Source organism: Heterocephalus glaber, unplaced genomic scaffold (genome assembly GCF_053883595.1).
Source record: "Heterocephalus glaber isolate CG9 unplaced genomic scaffold, H.glaber_assembly_v1.0 deba00000347, whole genome shotgun sequence".
Lineage (NCBI taxonomy): Eukaryota > Metazoa > Chordata > Mammalia > Rodentia > Bathyergidae > Heterocephalus > Heterocephalus glaber.
In genome coordinates, this window is record NW_028258143.1 from 7,738,757 (window position 1) to 7,746,771 (window position 8,015).

General features: G+C 35.3%; 1 pseudogene; it reads left to right on the plus strand.

Moving 5' to 3' along the window:
• The first annotated feature begins 942 nt into the window (after positions 1-942).
• Positions 943-2,857, plus strand: LOC101708698 (protein kinase C iota type pseudogene; annotated as a pseudogene).
• Positions 2,858-8,015: the final 5,158 nt, after the last annotated feature.

The following is an 8,015-nucleotide window of genomic DNA, read 5'->3' on the forward strand; positions in this document are numbered from 1 at the left end:
GCACTGTGCCCATCACATGCAAAGTGTCAATGCACATATTTTTCTCTAAAAGTGAAGATATCACCAATGCCTATAATCACCAAAAGATTTCCTAGTACTGATGTTTCTAAATAATACACTGAATCAGGCAGGATGGTGTGTGACTGTAATCCCAGGACTCTGGGCAGCTGAGGTAAGATCACAAAGTGGAGTCCAACCTGACCAATTTGGTGACTTAGAGAGACTCTTGCTGTTTATCTGAAAAAAACATGTGTGAGGATATAACCACAGTTCACTGTGGAGATTCAAAGTACAGGCCCCAGTAATTCAAACATGAAAAACTAACAGATGATAAATAGATAAAAACATTCATAGATACTGAGGTAAAAATAATAAAATATATAGCCACTGATTTATTTAGTATGCAGAAAAATAATGGACCATAGGGTTTTCTATTACATGGGGACTCTGGTTGTGGAACCTCAAGATCTGACTTCACTTCCTTGGCAACATCTCCAAACAGAACTTGGAACCCTTGCTAACGGGCATCACAGTCTAATATCAGTCCTCTCCAAGCTTACTTGGCTGGAGATGGTCAACAGTGAACATGCTGAGCTGCTTCTCCACCTTGAGAGGCAGCCTCAGGACCCCAGGCAGTGAAAGTATCTGTGAAAGACTGAGAAGACGGCTGACTCCATCCAGAGGCCACAGGCCACACTGCAGCAGCCGCACGACTGTCACAGACACCCCAGGGACGGTCTCCCTGGGAGTGATCACCAGGGACCTATCAAAATCAAGGTACCCCTGTGAAGTCTCCCTAAGCCTAAATACCCATGGTACAGAAACTGGGAAGAGCCCAGGGCAGGTATCACCTGGCCGAGAAATACCCAGGAGTTCTAAGCAGGTCTCCCCAGAGCTGGGCGCAGACAACCTAGAGAGTCAAAGTCCAGGGGGTGAGAACGAAGTCACAGCCACCGGCTCAAGAGAGGCACTGAGAAGCCTGGTGGATACCCAGCCCTGGCCACTGCTATTGGAAAATACTTCACAGAGAGCCTTGCAGGATTCTGGCCAGTGTGGTTCCTGCAGGCAGCCAGGCCACATTCATTCTCCAACCCCTTTCTCCCCACTTTCCTGGGCAGCCAACCCATCTGTGGTCCCTCTTCCCAGGCACCTCCATGACCCACATCTCTACCAAATCAGCCCTGATTTTGGGAAGAGACATCATGATGTTGCTTGAGAATTCAATCTCCTTTGAGGGCCTGTATGATAAAGATCGAGATGTGTGGGGTTTGGACAATAAACAGCTTTTCACCACACATTGAGTAAATGAGGAAGGAGACCCACATACTATGTCACCTCAGTTGGAGTTAGAAGAGGGCTTTAGGGTTTCTGAGCTAAAGAAAGATTCTGAGCTCTTAATTCCTTCACCACCTTGTATATCAGAACATATTAAAGATCCTTGTCCAGGAGAAGAGAAATCCATCCACCACAGAGCTGCAGGCCACTGGAGAAAGCTGTATTATGTGAATGGCCACACTTTTCAAGCCAAACACTTCAGCAGGCCAGCTCACTGTGCTGTCTGCACAGATGATATAAGGGGACTTGGCCTCCAGGTATATAAGTGGACCAACTGTAAACTCTCAGTTCGCAAGAAGTGCCACAAACTTGTCACAATTGAATGTGGGCAGCATTCTTTATCATCAGAGCCCATGGTGCTGGTGGATCCTTCATCCATGGCTGCAGACCCTGCACAGCCAGGGATCCCACATAATATTTCAACTTGTGAGCCTTTAAAACAAGTTGATGAACAGAATGAGGAAGGGAACAACAGGGAAAGTGGCAAAGCTTCACCTAGTTTAGGTCTTCAGTACTTTGATTTGCTCCGCGTGATTGGCAAAGGAAGTTATGGGAAAGTACTGTTGGTTCAACTGAAAAAATTGGATCATATGTATGCCATGAAAGCAGTGAAAAAAGAGCTTGTCAACACTGATCCTGTACAGAGAGAGAAACACATTTTACAGCAAGAATCTAATCATCCTTTTCTTGTAGGACTGCATTCTTGCTTCCAGACAGAAAGCAGACTGTTCCTTGTTCTAGACTATGTAAATGGGGGAGATCTACTGTTTCACATTCAGCAACAAAGAATGCTTCCTGAAGAACATGCCAGGTTTTACTCTGCAGAAATCAGTTTAGCATTCAACTATCTTCATCAGTGAGGGATACTGTATAGAAATTTGAAATTGGACAATTTATTGCTGGACTCAGAAGAGCACATTAAACTCACTGACTATTGTGTGTCTAAGGAAGGCTTACATCCAGGAGATATGACTAGCACTTTCTGTGGCACTCCTAATTACCTGGCTCCAGAAATTATTAAAGGAGAAGATTATGGTTTTGGTGTGGACTGGTGGACTCTTGGAGTACTGATGTATGAGATGATGATTGGAACATCTCCATTTCATCTTGATGAGAGCTTTGATAATCCTTATGAAAACTCAATCAATTATCTCTTGCAAGTAATTTTGGAAAGAGACATTCTCATACCTCATTGCCTGTCTGTAAAAGCTTCAAGTGTCCTGGAAAGATTTCTGAACAGGGACCCAAAAGCAAGATTGGGTTGTCATCCTCAAAGGGACTTTGCTGATGTTAAGAAGCATCCATTCTTTCAAAATGTTGACTAGGACATGATGGAGCAAAAGCAGGTGGTGCCTCCCTTTAAACCAAATATTTCTGGGAGATTCCATTTGGACAACTTTGACCCTCAATTTACTAATGAGCTTAACGGGCTCACTCCAGATGATAATGACATTGTGAGGAAGATTGATGGATATGAATTTGCAGGTTTTGAATATATCAATCATCTATCCATGTATGAAGAAGAATGGGTCTGATCCTCATTTTTCAACTATGCATTCTGCCTATGTTGCCATTTAATGCTTGGAAAAACTTGTTACCAGCCTGGATTCAATTAACCATTTCATCGTTGTCTAGAAGCTAATTTTAATTTCTTTTTGTGGTTATATTTAGATACAACATTTGATTCTTATGGTCTATGGTAGAGAATATAGAATCTTTTGTTGATAGAGTTGCTTTTTATGAATTGATTTAAATAACAATGAGGCAATTGCTTGTTGACCACATTTGTATACACATTCCATTTGAGTGAGACGTAGTGCCTAATCTTATTTTTCTTTTTATTTATGATACAAGAAAACAATTTGTCTTTTAAGTAGAATGTTGTACCTGTGCTAATTTCTCTCTAAATGATATTACCTGTAATTTGGGGGCTTAGCTTTTGTAGTCTTCAGGGAAATAAAAAAAAAAAAATAACAGTTTTGAATAAATCTTTAGAAAACAAATATATTATAGTTCTATCTTCTTAAGTTAGTTAAGTGTTAGTTGTGTTAAAACTACTTAAGTGTTTTTTTTAAAGTAGGATAACACATAAAATACACAGTAGAATTCATTTCAGAGGGAAAGTTCTTCAAACTGTTTTTATTAAAATTAGTGCTTAGCAATTTATTATTTAAAGAGTTGTGGATATAGCATCCCTCTGTTTTGGTAACTTTTTTATGCAAAGGACTTGAAAAGTAACTTATCTACATAAATTTCAAAACTAAAAACTTAGTAAAATTTAATTTTAGGTAAGCTATTTAGTTTTAAATTTAGAATGATTAAAATTTGTAGACATTTAATAAATTAGCTTTTTATCTTTTTTGGATGCCCGATTTCATGAGAAATATAACTTTTCCAAAGCTTGTAGTCATATATTATCTTTTGTTCAAATAAATATGTTTGAAAATAATTAAAAGATCAAAGGAAAATATTTATAAACATTCACATGTTCATTTCTGGGGGATGTATGTTTCTCTTAATGCCTGGAACTTGTTTTAAAGCAAAAAGCAGTAAGCACAACATAAACTTATAGAGAATTCTAACATGTCAGAAATATGTTTATGGTCTTGCTTTTAAGTGTTGCTCTTTCCCATAGGGCATTTCAGAATATAGAATAGTCATACAGGATGTTTATTTAACATTTTCATTACTGAGCCCACATTAGAATTCTTTTGTGTCTTTGGACCTCATTTTGAGAAACACTTTCTTCAAATTATTCTTTTGTCCTCCAGTTAAATAATAAAAACTATGTCCATAGCATAATATTTTAAGATGTTATAAGCAGAAATTTATAAACTTATAAACATTTCTGAACAAATTTTAAATGACTTCATGAGAGATCTCATTTGTTCTCTGCAACAAAATTTTATCAGATTTCTGCCAATGATATGCAAATGATGAGCAGTTTTCTTTGATGAGGTTTTAACTATTATTCAGGGTGGCTTTTTGTTTTTAAAATTTTTAAGAAATAAGATTAACTATATATTTTATGCAGAATTGCATTACAAATATGTTTTTAACTGTGTTCTATTTTTGCAGTCTTTAAGTTTATGTCAGTTCTTTTCATGCCACATAGAAGTTCTCTCAAAATACTCACTGGGGAATAAGGCAGTTTACAGTCAGAACAGTTGGCATTCTGGTGTTCTAGGAAATAATTTATTTTGCATGACCCTGTGGTCAGATCATTTTATGCATATGTAGCTTGGATTAAATTTCAAGTTCCTTGTTCAGTGCTGGTATATTTACTTTATAAATTTTTTTGTTTTGATTTGTGTCATGTAGAACACTGCCTTAGTCATCATAAAGTAATCTGTATTTGTGTACTTTCTTTTTCATGTTAGAAACTTTTAAATAAAACATTTAATACTAATTTTTAAAAAAGAATAAGAAGGACATTTAGTCATTTTAAGACCTCTGACAAGAAAACTCACTGCCTGTATGTCTTGATAGTGCTACCCAAAGCGAGTCTGACAAGACTTCTGGACTAAGCTGTCAAATCCCAGGATGTAAATGGACTGGGTAACCTGGAAAACAGCATTATGGGATCAACAGTTTCTATAGTAAAAACATAGATGTGGGAACAAGAAGTGCCTAGAAATGCATATTTGGGAGATGGTTGAAAGTCATATTACAGATTACTTCCTTGGAGAGGATAGAATTTGTGACCAAGGAAGGGGCCTTGTAGAGGTTTCTGGAGTGAAGGAAAAAGTCCTATTGCTAAACTACTTATGGACAGCAAGGTGTTTGTCTCATAATAAATCATAAGGATCTATATTTCCTGTGCTACTTCTCTGTATCTATCTCTTATTTTACAATAAAAGGTTTAATATTTTTAAAATAAATTCTGTACACTATTTTACCATACAAAGGCTTTAAAATATTAGTGAAACCTAATTTTTCCACAGAATGTTTCAATAGTTTCACAGTGTGTCTACAAACTATATAATGAAATTCACTTTTAAGAGATTTTAAAATTTGGCTTGTTAGATATGTAAATAAAAGTTAGGAAGCACATATAAGCAAAATAATGAAGACTGAAATCATTCTTAGCACATCTTCTGACAGAGTTTTCCTATTTGTACAAAATTGATATCAATCTTTTCATATATGAGGTCAAACAGCATATACTATTCTATTTTACAATTTTCTCTTTACTAGAATATTGTAAATAATTGAAACTTGGTACATATAGTTTTGTGATATTTTAAGTGATTTATTTCTATCGATTATATCTAAATAAACTCATTCAACAAATGTCCTATAGTTGAACATTTATGTTTTTCTAATTTTTACTGTTGAATATAACTCTGAAAGGAAAACATGCTTATACCATATATGTAATTATTTTATGAGTGAAATTTATGAGACTACAATTATATGTCAAGGTATATTCTTTGTGTGAGTTGTCAAATTATCCCTTAGTAAGACTGGGGTATTTTATAGTATTATGCATGACATTAGGCAATATGTTGATTTTGACATAACAGCATTAGGTAAATATCATGTAAAGTCCTCTGGGAAATTATTTTAATATCACATGAAGTATTCATGGCTTTATGCAAATAAATTGGAAATAGCATATCAGCCAATGTAATGTTACTGAAGAATATACTCAAGGGTGTTATTCTCATGGCAATTAATAACAGCATTCACAGTCCAATCTTTCATATGGTTCTCTTTCTCACTCTCTTGGGAAATAGGATAATTCTGGACTCTACTTACATACTATTATTTACCATATTTGTCACATTTTCATTATGATCATTTTTAAAAATTTGATGTTTCTTACTTAAATTAAGAAATACTTGAAGTCCAAAAATGTCTAATTCATTAATAAATACTTCAAGATCTATCATAAAGAAAATTGGAAACATCTGTGTATTAAATAAATATTGATTGAAAGAATAATTATTTACATATGAATATTGGCAAATATTTGGAACAAATATTTGGAATATTTTGTTTCTGAACCTGTGTGAAATTTTCTCTTCGCATTATATAATTCAATACCTCATGACATTTCTAGAGTTATTACACACATTTGATAGAAAGTAAGTATGTATTTGTAAAATGAGAATTTTTTTTGTAAAATAAGAATTTTATAACTAGGCTGTTTGCCTTCAGCTTCAGTTCAGAACCAATTCCTCCATGATAGAGAACCTTAGAGTTACTTTTTTTAAAGAGTAATAATGGACCTGTTTATAGCTTATTTTCAAATCTCAGTGAAATTTTGTTCTATCTTTTCATTATTTACTGGAGCATTTTTTTTTTTTTTGGAGACAGATTTACTATGCAGTTCAGGCTGGTCTTGAACTCATTATCTAGCACAGACTGGTCTCCAACTCTCTGAAATCCTCCTGGTTCAGCCTCCCAAGTGCTGTTATTACAGATGTGTGCCACCACACCCTGCATTTTCTGAGTTTTTTAAAGTTGCCTAAAAACAAAGTAGGAAAACTGGTTGAATTCTGGAAAGCTATTTCTTTTAAGGGTACTAAGCACTAATTTGTCTTAGTTTTTCATTCCACGTAATAATATACTTAGGTTAAACTTAATTGTGATTGAGCTAACCTTAAATCTTTGCCCCTTGTATTGTACTGTCAGCTCTGATAGAAAAAGAACAAATGCAAACAGAAGAGGGAAAAAAGTAAGAGCATGCTAAAAGTGAAGTATTATCTAGAATATTCTCCAGAGCTCTGATTACAAGTGGATATTTAAAAAAAATTTATAATGTAATCATAGACCACAAAACTAATATTTATTGTAAGATAAATTTAACATAATATATAAGATGTTTGTGAAATATTTCTGATACTTGTGCACTTATATCGCATACAGTCAAATCCTAGATGAGAATGTAGTTATAAAACCAATATAGAAGCAAAACAAATTTTTTAAAATTCACAATCTAAATGAAATAGAAGTCCTGTGGGTTAAATTGTAGCATTCAAGCTACAAAAATGTTGAAGTCTTAATTCCCAGTGCCTGTAAATTCAAACCTTTGTTAGAAATGAAGTCGTTGCAGATGTAATCACATTTTTAAAAAACCATTAGTTTGGGTCCTTATTCAAAATGTAGTGTCCTTTGTAGAGACACCAACTGATACAGGGGGAATGAATACCATGCGACAACTAAACCTGAGATCCCAGCAAGGCATCTGAATGCTAAGCGTTGCCTATGACTCTGAAAGTCCTGCACTTAGAGGAAACTTTGAGCAGATTCCTTCAGAGCACGTTCAGGGAGAGCAGGCTCCTGCTAGCATGTTAATTTGGGACTTTGAGCATCCAGAACTGTGAGATGAAAAATTTTCACTGTTTGAAGCCTCGCACTTTGTGGTATTTTGTTACACCAACACAAAAACCTAATACAGACCCTCACAGAAACACTGCATTGAGAATAGTGTATGAACCCCCAATTTTGAACCACTCACGTGGGCAGTTTTTTCTGTTTGGATTTGGAGTAGGCCTTCATGTCATCATTGAGCATCATAATCAGGAATTAATTTGTGTAAAAGCCAATCTGGATGAAAAACAGATATTTTCAGGTACTGAATGTACTCAGTACAGTGAACTGTTCACACCCTTAGAGGAATTGGGGCACTGGTTATGTCTCTTCTGATATTTTACCTGGTGCTTGGTAAAAAG